A 21,405-nucleotide genomic window follows, 5' to 3' on the forward strand; every position below is an offset into this window, starting at 1 on the left:
TCTCCCATCGTTGGTGATGTTTGGGTAAATTCCTCAGACTCCGCTTCCTTATCTGTAAAAATGGCCATAATGTGATATACCTTGTGGCTTGTAAAGACTGAATGAGAATGTAAGCACAGTGCTCAAGATGAAGCAAAACTCAATTAAAATTAGTTCCTTTCCTATCGATTTTGAATTACACAACATAATTTGGCTCCAAAGAACAAGACGCACGTAGAAAGCCCTCTCATATGAATCCATTCAAAGTCTCATAACCCTGTTTCAAAGTAAATATTCCTGATATGTATTTGTTTTTCCAGCAAATTAAGGCATTAAGATTTTCCCTGAGGCAATAACAAAACAATGGCCAAGTCAGATAAGAATGCAGGAAGTATTAGGTCTCGTCCATAACCTAACCACTAACCCACTCAACCTTGTCCTTAATGAAGTAACGTAATAAATGGATGAAACATGGGAAATTTTGGAACTTCCCTATATAGCCAAGGGAAACGACCCTGCAATCGTGTGGTTTCATAAATCTAAACTTTCTTTAATGTGTTTGGAAATTAGATAATCTGAAATAAACAGTAACCACATTTGCAAAGGGGTTCGTGTGTCTTTTTCTCATACATCAAGACATTGAACTTTAGAAAAACTGTGAGCCGGGAAGGTCAGATATGTTCACCTGTGTTTTACAAATGAGGAAACCGAGGCCCATAGCAGTCTAGTGACTGCCTCATGGTACGGCAAGTTTTGTTTTTTGTTTTTTTTTAAGATTTATTTATTTGAGGGAGAGGGCATGCGCATGTGCACATGTTGGGGGGAGGGGCAGAGGGAGAGAATCCCAAGCAGACTGCCCACGGAGTGTGGAGACAACACGGAACTCAATCCCAAGACCCTGAGATCATGACCCATGAGATCATGAACTGAGCTGAAACCAAGAGTCAGCCCCCCAACCAACTGTGCCACCCAGGCACCCTTGTGCTGTAAGTTCTTACGGAGCAGCTCTGGCCCAGTATGGCTCACCCCCAATCTATTTTGTTCTGCTGGTGGTGGGAGGTGAGCATAGGAGGGGAGTGGGAGTGAGAAGGTAGAGGTCTGTGTTGAGGGGGGGCAGTGGGGCAGCAAAGAAATCCTGAGAATGGAGTATGGCTTTTGCCTCTGGTCAACTGTGGCACCAAAGATTTAGTGCCTGTGTTTGCAGCTCCATTTGTTGGGCTAGAGTTAAATAAATCACATTGAAGAGGGAATGAAATCTCACATGAGATTTTTAAATGTTTTGGCAAATTCACAAGGAGCATTTTTGGGACTCACCCAATTTTTTTCTTGATTTCAATATGCCTTTTTTTTTTTTTTTTGGCTTCAGTTTTTCCTGTTTTCTCTATTTTTTGATAAAATTCCAATTTGAGGAAGTTGGCAAATTATGAAAACATGAAATTCAGATTTCCTTCTTCGTGTATGTATTTTAATATTTATTAATACCTGGGAAGCATAAAGTTATTTTCACGAAAAACATTTAAGTAATGGGATTAGCGCTTTATAGGTAGAATCACTATTTTGAACATGATGGCAAATCATTTTGATTCTTATTTTCTTCAGATGAAATTTAAGGGTCCCAGTAAAATTGAAAAATGAAAAAAAAGGATAAATAATACCCTAGAAAACTTTATAGCACAGACCACTAGGAGATATTGACATCCTATTATTCAGTGATCTTTAGTTATTAACTTTCAGACTCAGTGATAGAGGTTTATAAAAATAACACAAAGGAACAACAAGATTCATTGGACAAATAAGCTTGATAAAGGTTCACTGGGCACAGCTAAAACCATGATAGAGAAGCTCCTGCCCTTAAGAAGCAGACATTTCAGTCTGCTTTCTCAGATATTTCTGATCATGAAATAGTCTGTCCATATCTTTGGAGTTGAATACTTCATTGTATTAAAAAATTTTTTAATTGGCAATTGATTATAACATGCTAAGTGTCTATCCTTCACTATGTATTACAGCCCTTGAAGGTAGGACCCATATCTTGGCCATCCTTTTATATTTCTGTAATGACAGCAGAGTGCTTTGCTTATAACAGGCCCTCAATAAACACTTGTGAATTCAAGTTTTTGGATGGAATTATTTGGAGAATTTGATGAACTGACTGCATTAAACACCAGAATTATTAGATAAACAGATTTTTTCACCCTAAATTCTCTGTTGCTTTTCAGGATCAAATACAACACTGGAGTGAATAGCCAATCGATCTCTTTGAAAGCATATAAATAGTCCTCTCTTAGCTTTACAGAGGAAAGAAAAAAGCTATTTGAACATTTTTCCCCCCATAATAACAGCTCTATCCCTAGTCAATGGTTCATGGTTGTTACAAAGCAATAACACCTGGTCAAAAATACATAGGTGCCTACAGGTCAGCACATGTCAAAGCTCAAATCCCAAATAGGTTATATGAGTCATCAGGTTGGATTTACATAAGCAGTGACATTTAGGAATTCCCTACAATCACAAATATTACTCGCTGGTAGAGTGAGTGCTTTAAATGAGCTTGCCTATCTCAAGGGCATCAAATATCCAGATAATAGAAGGGCTTATACCCTCCGTGATAAAAACAACTGTCTCTGTGGAGACTTGGGATGCACTTCTATTCCGAATATGAAGCCTGAAGCCTAATATTTGCTTCAGTTACTTGTCTATTTCTTCCAAGACCTACAAGAATCTGACAAATGATATGACTTCTTGAAGCAAGCATTATCAAGATCATATTGTATAACAGTACTGACCCTACAAGCTTTATTCTCTTTTATATTTGGCACATTTCCATCTATTTTGTCACCTTTGCTCAAATAATTTAATAATTAAACTGGATTGCCAGGATCCCAATAAAATGTAAGTGACAAAACAGACTTCCCTACCGTGCCAATTGTGTCGAGGATCGACCAGCTGTAACAATTTACATTGCTTATTTAAGGAAAGAGCCATAGGTGGTGGCAATTGAATCTAGGACCCATCCAACATATCTAAAGCATCTGATAAAACCAGTGGTGTGCTGGTAAATGTTTAACCACCATCTCCCCGAAAAGAAAAGAAAAGAAAAGAAAAGAAAAGAAAAGAAAAGAAAAGAAAAGAAAAGAAAAGAAAAGAAAAGAAAAGAAAATAACCCTGATTTATAGTGTTTGTTGATTTCATGGTACAAATACTCCCACCGTGGCCATTTTGAAGCCAACAATGTGAAGTCTCTGAACTCAGTCTTGGGAAGAGATGCCACAGTGGGCTCTCGTGACTCGGCAGGAGCTGGTTCCAACACACTACTGAGTAAAAAAAAAAAAAAAGCACAAAATGGATCGCCTTTTCACAAAACCGCTCAAAAACTTTTCAAGGTCTGGTCTGATATAATGATTGGCATCCAGAAGAAAGGCATTCCAAGACCTGTCTCAATATATAAAGCCCTTATGGATAATAGGGATGACATTTCACCAACTCAGAAGTCTGCAAAGATAGAAAGTTCAAGACCTCAGCTTTGGTCACAGAGGTAAGTGTTATTATTTTTCTTTATCGAGAGATGATCACCTAAAGTTGTATGATTTTGATGGGTCAACCTTCACTAGTCTTAAGAAGTAAAAAGTATATTTATGATTCATTGTTGTGAAGGAATAAGCATTTTACAGAAGCATTTTTGTTACTAAGTAGAGTTTATCCCTCTAATCAAAAATGTTTAAATATCATTCTAATTACATCAACAATTTGAGAAAATAGAGCAATTCCCTGACTTAGAAAATACATGATGCTATCACACCCCTGGTTCTTCTTTTAGGACATTAAGAAAGACTTTAGACCGATCTGTAAAATACTGCGGTGCACCAAGGAGTTACTTAAATAAATTGAGCTGTGGGGATCCTCCGCTTACTGTTGTGTGCCTGAGTATTTAGGTTGGCTTTTTCTATTTCTCCCCTAACTTCATCCTTCGTGCCTGCTGTGAGCTGTCACTTGCTGTCTAAGTGACGGCCTCCAGCTATGTCACTGTCTCCTCCCCATCTCTAATTTGCTGCTTCCAACCTGCTGAGGGCTAGGAAACAAAGCAGCCAGCCCACCTTCTTCGCCTCCTGTATAAAATAGACTCAGAGAGAGGGCCTGGGGGGAGTTAAAGGGCAGCGATTTCAATCCATCAGTTCTGACGGCTCATTTCCCTACTGGAGCCTAAACTGTACATTTCCTAAGACAAAAGGGGAAAGGTACCAGCGTGGCTCCCATCCCGTACCATTGAAGTTGGGGCCGAGAGCTACGTTGTCCACAAACTGGCTAAGATATTACTGTTGTCTCTCCTTTTACAACACCTTGAAGTATTAAGAGGGTCTTTGTTCCTACCTCAAGACTTCCCGAAGAATAGACCCATCCCACTATTCAGAGTGGGATTCCTGACATGAAATCTGACACCTATGCCCCCTCCTATTCAGTTCCCCATTGCCTCTAAATTGTCATCTGTAGTCACACTGAGAAAGACAACTGAGTCCAAAAACTTGGGATCCTTCTTCCCTAGCCTTCCCCCTCCTCCCACTGGGGGTAGACCTCATGAACGGGAATGCGCAGATCCTAAGTGTACAACTCCATGAGCTTGGATCAACATATACGTCTGAATATCCATCATCTCAATCACAAAATAAAACATTCCATCACCCCAGAGGGTTGTCTCACGTCCCTTCCAATCAATTCTCAATCCTCCCAGGCAATCCCTGTTCTAATTGCCTGATTCCAAGTTTTGTCCCTGATTTTTTTTGGCTCAACATACAGTTCTGGGGATTTAGCCATCTTGGCCTATGTGTTAGTGGTTCCTTCCTTTTTACTGCTGAGTAGCACTCCAGTGTATACAGACACCACAACTTGCACACCAGTACTCCTGGTGATAGACACCTACATGGTTCCTAGCTTGGAACTATTACAATGAAAGCTACTGTAACTATTCTTGGCTAAGTCTGTGTGAACATATTTTTTCATTTCTTTGGGGCAAGTACCTAGGAATGGCACTGCTGGGTCATAGGATACACTTAATTTTTTCCTCAATATTTTTTAATGAAAAATTTCAAATATACAGAAAAAGTGGCAAAAGCTGTACAACAATGGACAACTCTTTTACAGTACCTAATACCTAAACACTACAAGTAGCATTTTGCTAATTTGCTTTATCCTGTATCACATATCTATTCCTCTATTCACCCATCAGTTCATTGTATTTTCTGAAGCATTTCAAAGTCAGTTGCAGACAGCAGTCTACTCCAAAAACGCTTCCGCATGTATCTCACTGACTAGAGTTCAGTATTCACTTTATTTTTTCGATATAGTTTACATACAGTGACATGCACCAACCTTAAGGGTGCTTTTAATGAATCCAGGCAAATATAACCCAGACTTTTACCAAGATAAAGAACATTCCCATCATGCCAGAAAGTTCTCTCAAGAAAGTTCCCTCTTCCCACTTAATCCCCACTTTCATTCACCATATGCAACCACTGTTATGAATTCTTTTTATCATAAATTAGTTTTGCCTATTGTAGAATTTTATATAAATGGAATCATATCACATGTACTTTGGGGGGTAAGGCTTCTTTGACTCAGCACAATGGTTTTATGTTGCGTAAATAGGAGTTGTTACTCTTTTGGGGGAGGGCGGCCGAGGGGTGTTCCTTTGAATGGATATACCACACACTTCTGTTCATGGCCATTCTTCTGTTCATGGACACCTGGGCTATTTTCAGTTTGATGCTATTACAAATAAAGCTTTTGTAATATTCTTTTTTTAAAAAATTGTATTTAAGTAATCTCTACACCCAACATGAGGCTTGAACCTATGACCCTGAGACCAAGAGTCACATGCTCATCCAACTAAACCAGCCAGGTATTCCTTTTTACAAATATTCTTATACAGATCTTTCCATTTTCATTTCTCTTAGGTAAAGATCTAGGAATGGAATTACTAGGTCATAGAGTAGGTATACACTTTGTTGTACAACTGTGGGACTGTGTGTAAAGCAGTTGTCCCATTTTCCATACCCACCAGCATGTATGAGAGGCCCAATTGCTCCAGATCCTCACCAACACTTGGTAAAGTCAGTCTTTTAAAATTTAACTATTCTAATGGGTGTGAAAGGATATCTTATCTGTGGTTTCTATCAGTCTTGATGACTGATGATACTGGCTATGTTTCCGTGGACATTTTGGCCATCTGTACGTCTTCCTTAGTGAAGTGGTTGCCCATTTAAAAAATTGAGTTTATTTTTATTGTTGGATTGTAGAAGTTCTTTATATATTCTATCAGACATATATTTCAAAATATTTTCTCCCAGTCTGTGACTTGCCTTTTTATTTTTTTAAGTGTCTTTTGATGAGCTGTTTTCATTCTGATGGAGTCTAGTTTATTATTTGTGTGTGTGTGTGTGTGTGACTAACACTTTCTTTGTTGTATTTAAGAAAACTTTGCCGATTCCACGGTTGCAAAAATTTCCCTGTTATCTTCTGGAAGCATTATAGCTTTAGCATTTGCATTTAGCAAGGTAATTGTAAAAGCCTTTTCTAAAGTCCAGAAAACACTCCTGATATATGTATTGGTAATAAACAGAAGTGAGAACCAACAGCTAAGTTCAGTATCTTAATTTTATATCTTCTTTATTCTTTCAAACTATTTGTTTATATTTCTTTATTTTCTATGTCTGTTATACATTTTATTTTTTATTTTATTTAAATTAAATTTTCCAACATGTAGTATAACACCCAGTGCTCATCTGATCATGTGCCCCCCTCAGTGGCCCTCACCCAGTCACACCACCCTCACCTCCCCCAACCACCTCCCCTGCTGCAATCCTTCTTTTTTTTTCTGAGTCAGGAGTCTCTCATGGTTTGCCTTCCTCTCTAATTTTTCCTCACTCAGTTTCCCTCCTTTCCCTTATAATTCCCTTGACTATTTCTTTTTTTTTTTAATTTTTTTTTATTTTTTTTAATTTATTTTATGATAGTCACAGAGAGAGAGAGAGAGGCAGAGACACAGGCAGAGGGAGAAGCAGGCTCCATGCACCGGGAGCCCGATGTGGGATTCGATCCCGGGTCTCCAGGATCGCACCCTGGGCCAAAGGCAGGCGCCAAACCGCTGCGCCACCCAGGGATCCCCCTCCCTTGACTATTTCTTATATTCCACATGAGTGAAACCATAAGACAATTGTCTTTCTCTGATTGACTTATTTCACTCAACATAAATACCCTCCAGTTCCATCCACATCAGTATAAGTGGCAGGTATCCATCCTTTCTGAGGGCTGAGTAATATCCCAATGTATAAATAGACCGCATCTTCTTTATCCACTCGTCTGTCGAAGGACATCATGGCTCCTTCCATAGTTTTGTTATTGTAGACATTGTTGCTGTGAACATCGGGGTGCAGGTGTCCCTGCATTTCACTACATCTGTATCTTTGGGGTAAATCCCCAGCAGTGCAGTTGCTGGGTTGTAGAGTAGCTAGCTCTGTTTTTAACTTCTGGAGGAACCTCCACACTGTTTTCCAGAGTGGCTGCACCAGCTTGCATTCCCGCCAACAGTGCACGAGGGTTCCCCTCTCTCCACGTCCTCGCCAACATTTGTTCCATATCTTGTTAATTTTCGCCATTCTCACCAGTGTAAAGTGGTATCTCATGTAAAGTGGTTTTGATTTGTATTTCTCTGATGGCCAGTGATGTGGAGCATTTCTTCATGTGCTTGTTGGCCACGTGTAGGTCTTCTTTGGAGAAAGGTCTGTTCGTGTCTTCCATTTCTTGACTGGATTAAACAAAAACAACACCAATTTTGGGCATTGAGTTTGACAAGTTCTTTATAGATCTTGGATACCAGACCTTTATCTGATAGGTCATTTGCAAACATCTTCTCCCGTTCTGTAGGTTGTCTTTTAGTTTTGTCGACTGTTCCCTTTGCCGTGCAAAAGCTTTTTATCTTGATGAAGTCCCAATAGTTTGTATTTCCGAATGCTCCTCAAACCGTTGTTGTTGTAAAGAATAGAAAGCAATTAGTGTCTCCTCATTCCTTGACACCAGGAGAAAACTCATTTTATAGTCTTGTCGATCTGTTGAATGAATGTTTCCTGGTTTGTGAGCTGACTGGGGGCAGGAGTCCACAGTGCGACAGTGCCCAGAGCAGCATGCCCTACACCGCAGCACAGGATTGCTTCGGGCACAGTGTTGTGTACACAACAAGTGTTGTGTAGCTAGTTTGCCTACTTTGAGTAGCAGAATCTTTCATTTTTTTCCTTTAAGATTTTATTTATTTATTTGAGAGAAAGAGAGCATGAACAGGGGGAGGGCAGAGGGAAAAGCAGACTCCCCACTGAGCAGGGAGCCCCACACAGGGCTGGATCTCAGGACCCCAAAATCATGACCCGAGCTGGAGTCAGACACGTAACCGACTGAGCCACCCAGGTGCCCCGGGGAGCAGAATCTTGATTAAAATAGTCAAAGATTCCTGGATCAATAACAATATAATCTTAAAATTTGGAACCTTATGAAGTCCTATTGACTGAGGATGATGACAGACACTGTAGAAAAAACTGTGTGTGTGTGTGTGTGTGTGTGTGTTCATAGTAAAATACATGGGATATTTCTTCAGTGAGGTCTCCAGGCTTCTGTGAAAGACTTTCAAGAATTTCAGGGATATGTCTGTCTGTCTGTCTCTCTCCCTCCTTCTCTCCCTCTCTCCCTCTCTCCCCTCCCCCCTCCTCCTCTCTCAGGCAGATTTGTTTCCTTTCCCATGATGCCAGTCCTGCTCTGTCTGTTGATCCTTTTCTCAGGATCCTGGAGTAGTGGTGTGGGAACAATCGCTTCCTTGTGTTCAGACACTCAACACCAACTGCAGAGAGGGTTCTGGCTGTCTCTGTGCAGGTGCTCAAAGCTCAGGTTGTTCACTTTCTTTTGTCTTTTTGACTCTTCACCAACCTCTTTTCCAGAACTCTCGCTAACCTCGTATTAATCGTACAGAGCAGAAGGAGGCCCCCTGTGTCTCCTGCGTACTCCACACAATTCCTGGTGCCGGTTGTGTTCTGGGTCCCCAGCAGAGCAGCCAGGTTCTTGAGCTATTTCTGTACCCTTGTCTCTAAACCATGGCAGCGAGATGGTTACGAAACTCACTTTGGCGGTTGAGAGAAGACAGTTTATAAATACTCGAGATTGTACAGGTTTGAGAGAGTTCTTGGACATCAATATTCCGAGCGTTAACTTTAACACCCCTTTGATTCCAGTGGCTTTGCCCCTCATTGTGTTCTAGTTAATTCCCTGAGTACACAGCCTTCGTAGACTGGTGCGATTTGCTTAAAGTAAGAAAAACGTTTAATTAAAAATATATTTCCGTCTTTTAAGGAACGGCATTCCCATGGTCCCAAATAACCAGACAAACTAAAATTTTGATTTTTTAACAGTTGTTTCAGCTTCTTACCAGCACAGCCTTTGTTGAAATGCTTACTACTTTAATTTATGCAAGTTAGTAATTCTCACTCCACAACTGGTTTGGTCTAAAAATATGGACATTTAATTATACCAAAGTCAGTAAATATGGCAGTTTTTTGCATGAGAATTCTTGGGAAAACATTTTAAGCATCTAAAATATCATTAATTTAAAAACCAATTAGACTAAATAAGATTTGGCAAGTTCCACCCTAAAGACAAATCGCTCATATTTTTCTTAATTTGTTCGTGCATGTTACCATGGAGACAGTGAAGTCAAAACACACAAGCTAGTGCATTGTTCAGTCTGCACTTCCTAGTATAGATTTGATTAAGTAATTCTGGCCTACTCATTTTGAGAATTTGAGAACATGGCATTGTTTCTTTTGCAAAAACATGGTCAGCGTGCAGACATGATCAATAAGGCAAGAAGAATTAGATCTTACTTGTAATCTTTGCTCCTTCTGATGTGATCAGATAAGAAAGAGGTAAATCGCTTCCTTCAATGAGTTATTTTTGGGGTAAATGTAATGCCTCTGATTCATTCCTCAGAGCAGCAGGGCTTGACCTTGTAAAAAAAAAAAAAGGCTGTTGTGGGGGGCGAACCTGCTTATTTGGTGAATGAGGCAGGTGTCCTTTCAGACTAACGCACCAAAAAAGGCGATTTGGAGTCTCATTTCCTTTGTAGATGCCTTGAATATTATTCTCCACCTTCCTGCCCCACATTATACTTAGAACAATGGGAAAATGCACCTCCTTTGCAATGAGGTGTGTTTGTGGTCTTGCCATTTTGCTTTTAGGGGACCCATCCACGGTGTGCCTTCTGCTCTCAGGAGAACATCATCACTTCTGTGCCCCCGGGGCTCACCTAGAAAGTCAAGGTGTTACGATGTCTACCTTTTGGGGGTTTTGCCCTGAGGACTGGCAGAGGAGCTATTCCTAAGGCTTTAGTTTAACCCATCCCATGAAGGATATTACCAGTGACTGAGCAGAGGGAGGCTCAGCACACGTGAGAGCACTTCCTGGGGACATGGAAACAAAACTGCCAGAGGTGTGTTTTGTTTTTTAAGTGAACTGTCTGGAGCCCGGAGAGGAATCAACCCACTCTGCCCTCTACCCATCACCAGGAAAACAAAAGGGATCCTCTTTAGGGAATCTCCAGTTCCTTTGCATCCAAACACTCCTGGGGAATTCTGAAGCCGAGCAGGGGTGGCCACGTGGCCTCCCAGCCTGGGGTTCACTCGGTGGTGGTCGAGTCACTCAGGCAACTGCATCATTTCAGTCCTTTTATATAAACGCTCCCGCCACCGCCAACAATGGGATCATTTCATGGCAAGTACAGAGAAGCCTCGCTCTTTAGGTTTTCCTACTTGACGCTCGATGGAAAATATTTCAATAATGGTCCTTTAATGTATTTCTTTCCAATAATTAAACCGTGAATGTTTAATTGTATCACCGCGCTCCGTCCCAGAGGAAAACGATGGGCAGGATTTCTGTGCGGTTGGGGGAGCGCGGAGAGCCCTGCAGCCGGCCCGGGCGCTCTGTCCCCGCAGCGCTCACGGGGCACCCAGCAGGTGCCAAGGCGCCCAGCTCAGCCCCGCTGACACCCACGTCGCGGCTGAGCTCATGCGAGAGGGACCGTCGCTTTGACTCTGCCCAGCAAGCAGCCTGCTGGAGGGCTCGGAGCCCAAGTGGGCCTCCTCTGCTGGCTTGGAAGTGGAGGTGGGGGGTGCCCTTCCTCCACCTGGGGAGCCTGCACAGATGGGCAGTGTGTTGGACAAGAACCCCTGCACCCCTGCACCCCTGCTTCAACGCCCTCCTGCTCTACTTTGAAAGCAGCACTGTATTTTTTAAGTGTTGGCCCCGGCAGCCCTGGCGGCCAGTGGCCACGGCGAACAATCCTCCATTCACATCCAGCAGCCCCACCCCGGGCCCAGGGGGGCTGCGAGGGGTGCACAGGGGGAGGCCCCCCGCCCTCCACCGAGCGCAGGGCCCGGGCTCCCGCGGGCGCCCTGGGGATTCCAGAAGGCGCGGAGCCGGCCCAGCTCTTATACAGCCTCTATTATGCCAGCTTCACAAGGAGGATTTACGAACTGGGGGGGAGGAGGGAAAAAAAAAAGAAGTTTACCTTAGTTGGCTTCCTTTTACTGGTGCCACCAGGGTCTGAGCCTCCCCAAATGTCCTCCAAGCAGGAGGCCCGTCTCCCTCCCTCCCTCACTGGAGGCCTCCCCAACCAGGCCCGACTTTGTAGCACTAACATTTCTAAGTAAACACCAGAATAAAATGTCCCTTTTAGAGGAGCCAATGCGGAGAGGAGGTGAGGGAGGGCTTGGAAGTGGCAGCCAGGCAAGGAGGGACGCCGAGCAAGACAGGGCAGAAAGGAGAAGCACACTCTGCCGGTGGGCTCCAGTCATTTCAGAAAAGGGGGTCAGCTGAGCTCCCTGGGAGCTCCCCACGACCTGCCCGTGATGCGACCACCGTCGGGCACCGGCAGCCCCTTCCCAACATGCACAAGCACGAGCACACGGGCACACACGCCCCACTCTTCCACGTGGCTCGGCCTGAATCCTGCATTCGTTTCCCAGAGCCGCTTTCACAGAGTGCCAAGAAATTGGGTGGCTCACGGTTCTGGAGGCTAGAAGTCCAAAATTAAGGCATTGGCCAGGCTCTCCCTGACAGTTCTAGGGGAGAATCTTCTAGCTTCTGGGGTTTGCCAACAATCCTTGGCGTTCCTCGGCTTGTCGATGCGTCACCCCGGCCACATAACCATCTTACCCCTTGAGTCCTCCCCTCATCCTCCCTCTGTATGTCTCTCTCTGTGTCCAAATTTCTCCTTTTCATGAGGACACCGGTCGTATTGGATTAGGGGCCCACCCTAAGGACTTTATTTCAATTCGATTAGCTCTGGAATCATCCTATTTTCAAATAAGGCCCCATTCTGGGGTACAAGGGATTAGGACTTCAATATACCTTTTCTAGATGGGGCAATTCAACCCCTAACAGGCCCACATCTGGGAAGCACCTCCCACTACGTCGTGCTTACCTCCTCAAAGGTTGCCCACAGTATATAACAGGGTAGAGAAGAAGAATTTCTCAAGGAAGATGAACCAACAGGCTAAGACCGGTTTTTCTGGGGTGTAGACATACAGGCATCAGGAAGGAATAAAGCTCTCATCTCTCCCGAGGGCTCTCTGTGCACCAGGCCTGTACTGGGCACTTTCGTGATCATCTTCTATCTGAACAGCTGGATCACCTGCTTCCTTTTCACTTTGCCTTTTCCTCAACCCCACCCCTGCTTGAAGATTGTTGCCCCATAGGTGACCATGGGTGTTCCTTAGGAAATAACATCACCCAGGACAAATTCTTAATTTTGTAGATGAAGAAGACACTGAAGGTCGGGGAGGCCAAGTGATCTCTCCCGAGATGCACAACTAGTTAGTGTCAGAGCTAGGGCTGGGCTCCAAACTGATTGATCCCACACCACAGTCTTTGTTTCAATACTGCCTTCTGATTGGACTTGACATTATTTGCCAGTGGGAAAGAAATCCAACCTTATTTCACTCCTACCCTGCTACAGGGATGAAATCCCAGGCAGAGTAGATGGGAGGGCTGGCGCATCCTCCCTGGGGTCGTGCCACCTCGTTGTCTGTCCCCAGGACGGGAGCAAACTGCATCTGACTAGAGTATAATGTATATGTCTTGCACCAAAATAACTGCCCTTACCAGGGCCTGCGTGGAAGATGGACATTCAGAGAGAAATGGATTCAGATCCCACCTTCAAGGCGTTCATAGTCTTGTTGAAGATTCATAGTCTCGTTGAAAAAAATCAATCACGCTCTATCAGGATAAATGTCACAATGAAGACTTTAAACAAGTCTAGAGGGAGCTGGGCAATGGCTAATGGCCGAGTGGGTCCCCTGGACAAGTTGGCCAGGCACCGTCAGTGGGGCAGGTGGGTCCCGGAAGAGAACCTGGGCAGTGGCCTCTGGACGTGGGGACCAGCAGAGGTCTGTGGTGGCCTACTGCGGAGGGTCTTGGGGGCAAACAAGTGGTGAGTGCCAAAAAAAGGAGAAAGGAAAGGTGGGTTGGAGCCAGTTTCTTAAGATTCTTCATGTGACACTCAGTCATTCAGACTTTGTCTATGGGTAATAAAGGTCCAGATTTGGTTTTAAAGCAGGGGAACGACAGGAATCAGATTTCTCTCTTTGGAAACAGGGAGAAAAATAGGGCTGGGACCCAGGGACCGTTGGCAGCCCCAAACCTCCCCTCCCCTCCTTGACTCCCAGCACCGCCCCGGCCCTTCAGGCCCAAGCAGCCAACATCAGGTGGCCCCCCAGCCCCCAGCCGGGTTCCAGATCACACGCTGGGGCCTCCAAGGGAAGCAGAGTCCGCAGTGGGCCCAGAATACCCACTGGGAAAATCCAGCTCCAGGGCCACAGAGAAAGCCCCTGACAAGTTATTAGGAAAGTGTCAGCAGGAGGGAGGCCTGGACATCTCAGGAACCCCTTCCCCCCCCTCTGTCCTCCTCAGTCTGTGTCGCTAATTTCTGGGCCCTCCCCATAGCAGAGTCCAAAGAGCTCCTCGGCATGTGCATGGGGGCACCTGGCAGGGCCTTTTGGGGGCCTAGGTATGTTCTGAGTTCGACATCCAAGTGAACCCTGAGCAGTGGACGAAGCCGCTTCCCCCAAAGGTTAAAAGCAATAGGACGGTCTTTGTGCCTCTGTGGCCCAAGGAGGTTGCGAGGCGGGGGTGGGGAGTGTTTGATCCATATAATTTGCATGTTAATGTCCGGTCTAAAAATATTCACTGCCAGAGGGAAAAAACACGCTTTAAAATATGCTTCAAGGGAACAACCTTGCAATTCTTGTGACCCAAGTGCCCAGCAGTAAGAAAAGGGCCTCATCAACCCTCCCAGACTCATTTCACTTATCACAAGCCTTCGGGTGGGTGGTTATGTTTAGAGTTTTGGTAAAACATCGTATTTTTACACGTAATGAACTCAGAGCAGATTAAGGAGGTTCAAAAAGGGATTCTTTGACAATTTTCCGGTCTTCTCCTCCCTCGACACACGCATGGAGGGAGCCCCCCAGACTCTGCCGGGCCCGGGGCCTCCTCCCCCCGCAGCACCCACTGTTTTATCAGAGGCTGTAACTGAGTTGGGATGTGCTTCTGGGTGATCCTTTCCATGATAAAAGGAATCCATTCTGCCGTGATCAAATTCACGGGGAATTTTGTGATTTATGTGAATCGGGATCGCACATTTTCTCCTCAAAGGAGAAACAAAATCCATCTTTAAGGAAAATAGCTCGGGCAGCTAGGAGTTGGGTCTCTCTCCTCTGAAACTTGCCTGAGGGGTGAGCCCCTTGGGCGTTCCTGCGGGTGGCATGAAAGACACTGCTGTTACCTGCTGAATCACCCTCCCCACATCCTGGCCCGCCCGCCTGCTCCCCGGGGGGTGTCTGCCCTTTCAGTAATGGCCACACTTGCTCAGAGAAAGATGAGGTCACCAGCTGCGTGCATCTCAAGGATGGCCAGAGAATGGCCCCTTCAGATGAACTGGGTCCACCCTCAGGAGGTAGGAAGACTACCCTTTCCTGTGTACTTAACCTAGCAATTTGGGCAAAGAGTGAGTAGAACTTGGAGGTTCTTCACAGCTTTCTTCACAATTTCCATTCCCTTAATGCCCTGTGAAGAGAGAACCTCTCCCATCTCTCTCTAAAATTTTAGGGGTGAGGAGGGTCACACATGAAGCTTTAGCAATAACAAACAGACAGTGAGAGTGAAAACTAGAGCAACACAGATCCGGAAATCTGGATTCTGGGTTTAGTTTTCATCTTCCTAGGCGATCTGAGGACCCTCAGTTGACCTCTGTGAAATGTCCTTCTCCATGGAGATATTGCATTAATTCACAGGAATATGCACTGTTGATATGTGTCATGAAAAGAGAAGGGTGACCTAAAATACCTTTTTTTAAGTAAGCTGCATGCCCAACGTGGGGCTCCGACTCATGACCCCAAGATCAAGAGTCGCACGCTCCCTGACTGAGCCAACCAGGTCCCCGCCAAAATATTTTTTGATAGCATATACAGAAATGAACTGACAAAAAGGCAGAGGCTGGGGGGAGAAGGGAACCAGGTCACGGACCAGTGTACAGAAAAAGGATATGGGCAAGAAAAGGAATTGTCAGCACAGAGACAAATGTGGGAAGCCCAACATAGTTTTGCCCCAGCTTTCTCCAGAACCTTAAGAATAAGCAATCTTCTGCTGCTGGGTCAAATCACGAGAAGAAAACAAAGCATTTTTGGATAGAAAAGAATGTTTTAAAGGCAAGATGGCAGATGAGCATCTTTTTTTTTGAAGCCTTGTTGATGTATGTTCACTCAAATCAGTTGACTCGTCCATCCCAGCAGATTGATTTGGTGAGAACACGTGCTACCCCGAAGCCCACGCTAACCCATAGGGTGCCTTTACCTAAAAACATTTACGTATGTTGGATTTTTATCCCAAGAAACACTGGGAATTGATGAGCTTCTTTCCTATTTCAGAGCAATGTGCATTGCTGTCCTCAGCTGGGGCTCTCAGTAGTGTGCCCATGTCAGATGTGGCTGTGACGAAGTATTCAAATCGATAAACATTGATTGGACACCTTTTAGGTTTGGGGTATCACTTGAAGACACAAAGAAAATAAGACATGGACCCTGCCCTCAGAAAGAGGCAGATGTGTAAACAAATTGCAACACAGCATCCTAACTGCCATGACACACTGCGGCCAGGGCAGGAAGGAGGAGGAAGTGATTAACTCCTTCTGGGAAGGCTTTGCAGGGATGACAAAGATGGGGGCAGGGAGACTGTATTACACAGACTCTTAAATTATCTATAGAAGTGCTGTTTTTTAAAACGTAAGGAGGAGAGGGTTCCATGATCAAAGAACTTAAACAGGCCCTTTACTACAAGATTTACTTTTACTATTACAGGTGTGATTTTAGGTAAGTGTCTTAATCTCTCTACACTTCTATTGGTTTAGCTATAGATCAGAGATAGTAAAACATGCATCATATCATTACTGAGATCCTTGCAAAATATGTCTATATAAACAGATTCAGACACACACATACACACACACCTCTAATAAGTGGCACAGCCTATGGTCACCTACCGGGAGACACCCAGTGACAAAATAATTAGGGTTTGTGTGTGATGAAAAATAAGCATGAGAAAAAAAAAATGACAAAGACTTTTCTAGCAGTGAAGGGGTATGTTGAACTCTCTCATTTCCCCAGAAGAGAAAAAATCAGTAGAGAGAACAGAATATCTTTATGGTACATATCAAGTGGCAAAGACATGCAGATAAACGTGTGTTCAATGAATTTCAAGTAGTCTTCTTCTAGGTCAAATTCAAAGGTGAAATTAAAAAGTGCCTCCTTGTGTATGATAGGATGGGCCCGTGACAAACGATACTGCGGGGTTTGAGATGCTGGGTATCATGAGAGCTTCTGGAATGGGAGAGTTTGCTTTTATTTTGTAAGACCCTCAATGGAAAAATGAGAACCGTTGACCATACTTTGTAGGAATACTCTTGACTAAACTAAGGATAACACCACTAAATCTTTAGCAACGAAACATTGCTAGTTCTAATTGGATAGCATGGGCCTGCTCTAAAAGAAGAACGTTTATTTTCTTAAACTTTGCTCTTTTTTTTTTAAAAGTCTATGTATGTATGTGTGAATTTGTATATGTAATCTCTATACCCAACGTGGGGCTTGATCTCCTAACCCCAAGATCAAGACTCGCACACTCCTTTCACTGAGCCAGTCAGGTGCCCCTATAAAAGATTTTAATATTAATAGCTTCTATTTACTAAAGGCCCAATAGTTCAAACCATTGGCTTTGGGGCCAAATATGCCCAGGAGTTGAAATTCCAGTGTTCACTCTTGCAGGTGCAGGATTTGGGGCAATTTACTCTCTCCCTCTCTCTCTCTCTCTCTCTCTCTCTCTCTCTCTCTGCCCTCATACATAAAATAGAAGAACTAATACCACCAACTTCACAAAAGATCATATGAGGGTTTAATGAGCTCACACATGTAAAGCACGTAGCATAATACCTAGCAGCCACAAAGTCTCCAAAATTAGCTATTCTTATAATCACTTGTATTATTCATTCTTGTGAGAACAGAAAGGAAAAAGGGGTGGATTCTGGAAAGAGAAAGAATCAGAAATGAATACACAGAAGAAAAATATGTACAATGCCCACTAGGATGGCTATAATTTTTTTTAAGATTTATTTTTTAGAGAGAAAGAAAACATGCACATGAGTGTGGGGGGTGGGGAAGGAAGGGCAGAGGGAAAGAACCTCAAACAGACGCCCTGCTGAGCGTGAAACCTGATGCAAGGTTCCATCTCATGGCCCTGAGATCATGATCTCATGAAAAATCAGAAGTCAGATGCTTGACTGCCTGAGCCGCCCAGGCATCCTTAGAGTTGTTTTAAAAAGGAAATAACAAAGTATGGACAAAAATGTGGAGAAATCAGTTTGACAGTTCCTCAAAAAGTCAAACACAGAGGTATGATACAACCCTGCAATTCCATTCATAGGCATATACCCAAGAGAAATGGAAACACATCCACAATAAAACTAGTAGTTATTACGAGCAGTTTTGTTCTTGATAGTCAACATGCAGGAACAACCCAAATGTCCATTAATTGATGAAAGTATAAAGAAAATGTGGTATATCCATACGGTAGAAAATGATTCAGTCATAAAGGGGAACAAAGAACTGATATGTTACAACATGGATGAACCTTGAAAAAATTTCACCAGGTGAGATAAGCCAGTCACAAAAGGCCACCTATGATGATTCCATTGATACAAAACGTCCAGAAGAAGGAAATCCATGGAGACATAAAGTAGTGGTTGTAGGTGCCGTGGAGAGTGGGGAGTGGACAGTGACTGCTCATGGGTAGAGGGCTTCTTTGCTGAGTGACAGGAATGTTCTAAAATTAGGTAGTGGTGACAGTTGTGCAAAACTGTAGATGTACTAGAACCACTAGATTTTGCCATTAAGATGATAAACATCTGTGAATCATTTCTCAAAAGATTTAGGTGGGCTTTCAAAGACAAATCGGGATAGGCCAAGCAAAGGTAGGAGAACAGGGGCACCCAGGCTGAAGGAAAACCTAGGGTCGAAGTTCAAATGAAGTAACAACCAAGGTTTATTCGAAACGTGTACGTATGTGTGAAGAACCTGGTTTCTTTCCTCCCCACTGAGCACAGAGCCCGACGTGGGGCTCCATCCCACAAGGCCTATGGCTGTGCTATGGTGGTCAGTGGACTGTGAATTGTTACTCTCTCTGACCATATAAGGAAAGAAACGGTAAGTGAGTAACCTATAGAAACATTGGCAACCGGACAGTGTATGGCCAGGGGCGCTGGTCCTGGGCCCGGGTGGGGACCAGGTGTGGTGAAGGTCATTGGCGAGTGGCGTGTCACCCAAGCTGCACACCAGCCCTGCGCCGTAGGACCACCTGGCCTACCTCGATGGACGGGGAGTGAACCAGCTGGTTCCTCACTCTGTACAGTTTGAGAAGCGCTGTCCTATGGGATGCATTCTAGGGAGTACAGGCCGGAGAAGCATGTTGGGAACGACGTGTGAAGGGCCTCGTTGCTAAAATAGTTCGGAATCACCCCTTTGTCCAGAGGTCTTTAAACGAGGCGTCCCTGGTCGTGTACCGTTATTGTGACATCGTGGCACTTTAAAGCATGGATTGCCGGTGAGGCCTGGAGAAAGCAGAGCAATGGGGCAATTGTAGGGGAGAGAAAAACCTTTAGATACAAAACCAAACCAGAGCCCCTGGGAAGCGAGTCAGGGCATATCTACACCTCTCGGAGTCAGCGACAGGTAGGTGGAACAATCCAAAGCGTCACAAGAGGTGTGGAGCAGCTGACGGACGTGCAAAGGCTCGTTTCTATGTATTGAAGAAGAGAATCCAGAAGAAGCCATCCCAGGAAGAGAAACAGTCGGGAGCCAGGTTAGTGGTCGAGGAGACAGACGAGGCAGGCCGCGGCGCAGTAGGAAACCTCGCAGCTCACTCTCCCGCAGAGGGAAAGCGCAAGGCCAGCCAGCTTCACGTGTGGGAAAATACTCAACCTCTCAGAAGAGGAGCCCTATATTGATTCCAGACATTGTTATTCCTGCGTGCAGGGGGGACGAAGAAAGGAAAGGAAACCGAGGTATTGACAGAAAAACCAGCTTCTACTTTCTCAAATGTCTTGGATGTCACTGTGAAGCAACCGCGACACTTCCCCTGTTGTCTCCTGTTGACTCACTCTTCCCCCAAGCCAAGGCCATTTATTTAACGTCTGGTTGCGTTTAAGCTGATGAGAATGTGTTTCAGAGTCTGGGGCAGCGCTAATGTAAATGCTTGTTTGTCCGGGTGGCGCAGAATGAAGGAAGTTCATGCTCTGCACAAGTAAAGCAATGTGTCATGTCATCTTGCCAAGGGGTTGCATCATTTCTAAACTTTCCGGAAGACTGGATGGATGAGAGGTCATCTATGTTTATTTTGTGAAGTTTGGCCTACCAGGAAATGTGTGGGTACAGGAGATATTCTGGGCCCATGAGACTCTCACTTTAGAAGCTGAATCCAGCAGCATGTGCTATAAGTTGCAGCCTCTAACTAAATCTTTGAGAAGAGTGGCAAGTTGTGAAGTATGCAAGGTTTTTTGGCTGCGCTCGCAGAGCCACGTATAAAATGCTGTTGCCAAACAGAGACTAGAACCAGATGACAAAGACTGAAAACACACACCATGTATTGACTTTCTCTATAAAATACTCATTACAACTTAATCCGGTAACATTCATTTCTAGAATTGCATAATCACTTACCAATCCATATTAATTGAATTTGTAAATTGACCTTGAAAGAAGATTTTTAAACAGAATTTTTCATGCTGACTTCTTTTTTTTTCTTTTTTTTTTTTTAAAGTCTATAATGGAATTACTTCAACAAGGAAGAAGAAAATTGCTTTAAGGAAGTGATTTTTAGCACACAGGTTTTGTTTTAGTTTTTTAAGATTTATTTATTTATTTGAGATAGGAGTGGGGGTTTGGGAGGGGTGGAAGGAGGGAGGGAGAGAATCTCAAGCAGACTCCCTGCACTGAGCCCAGTGCTGGGCTCAATCTCTTGATCCTGAGATCATGACCTGAACCAAAACCAAGAGTCAGACACTCAACCAACTGTGCCCCCAGGCGCCCCTTTCATGCTGTTTAAAAGATGTAATCATTGGGGCACCTGGGTGGCCCAGGCTGTCAAGCGTCTGACTTTGGCTCAGGTCATGACCTCAGGGTCCTGGAGTGGAGCCCCACGTCAGGCCCCCTGTTCAACAGAGAGTCTACTTCTCCCTCTGCCCCTCCTGCTGCTCAAAACTCTCTCTCAAATCAATAAATCATGAGGGTGGGAGGGGGAGATGTGATCCTTAGTGGCCCCCCAGCAGCTCTGGGCCAGCCTGCTCGTGGACATTTTATCTGTGGTCTTCACATTCTCTGTGATCCAGAAGATAACAATATTCCTTCCCTAGGAGAAACTGCTTTTCTCTGCTTTTTTCCATGTGGCTCTGGGGGCGGGGGGCGCCAGAGGAAGCATCACATGTACGTACATACCCCACGGCGGCCCCTCCCAACACACACGTGCACCTGCTCCTGCCCGCATCACACCCGAAGCACAGGGCAAACCCAGGAGTAGGAGACGGAGATGCCCAGAGATGGAGGCAGAGACCAGCTGTATCCCTAGGGTGCGCGGAGCGAGCCAGTCTATCACCTCTACCGAGTACACTGTCCGAGGAGAGTTGCTGTGACTTGCAACCAAAAGCATCCTAACACCAAACCTCAAGATGTCCATCTCCTTCGTAGACAGTACTCCTCCTTGCGCCGTCCTGGAACGGGGCAGACCGCACGAGTGCAA

General features: G+C 44.5%; 1 long non-coding RNA gene across 2 annotated transcripts in view; it reads right to left on the reverse strand.

The window, feature by feature from the left end:
* LOC140622310 (uncharacterized) overlaps nucleotides 1–11,700 on the reverse strand; it is a 30,051-nt gene extending 18,351 nt beyond the window's left edge. For both annotated transcript variants that reach the window (XR_012022078.1, XR_012022077.1), the window contains exons 1-2: nucleotides 11,576–11,700; nucleotides 9,894–10,015 (exon numbers count right to left, since the gene is read on the reverse strand). This is a non-coding gene — a long non-coding RNA (uncharacterized lncRNA). The remainder of the gene's footprint in view (nucleotides 1–9,893; nucleotides 10,016–11,575) is intronic.
* Between the last annotated feature and the right edge of the window lie 9,705 nt (nucleotides 11,701–21,405).

The sequence above is a fragment of the Canis lupus genome, chromosome 31 (assembly GCF_048164855.1).
Source record: "Canis lupus baileyi chromosome 31, mCanLup2.hap1, whole genome shotgun sequence".
Taxonomy (NCBI): domain Eukaryota; kingdom Metazoa; phylum Chordata; class Mammalia; order Carnivora; family Canidae; genus Canis; species Canis lupus.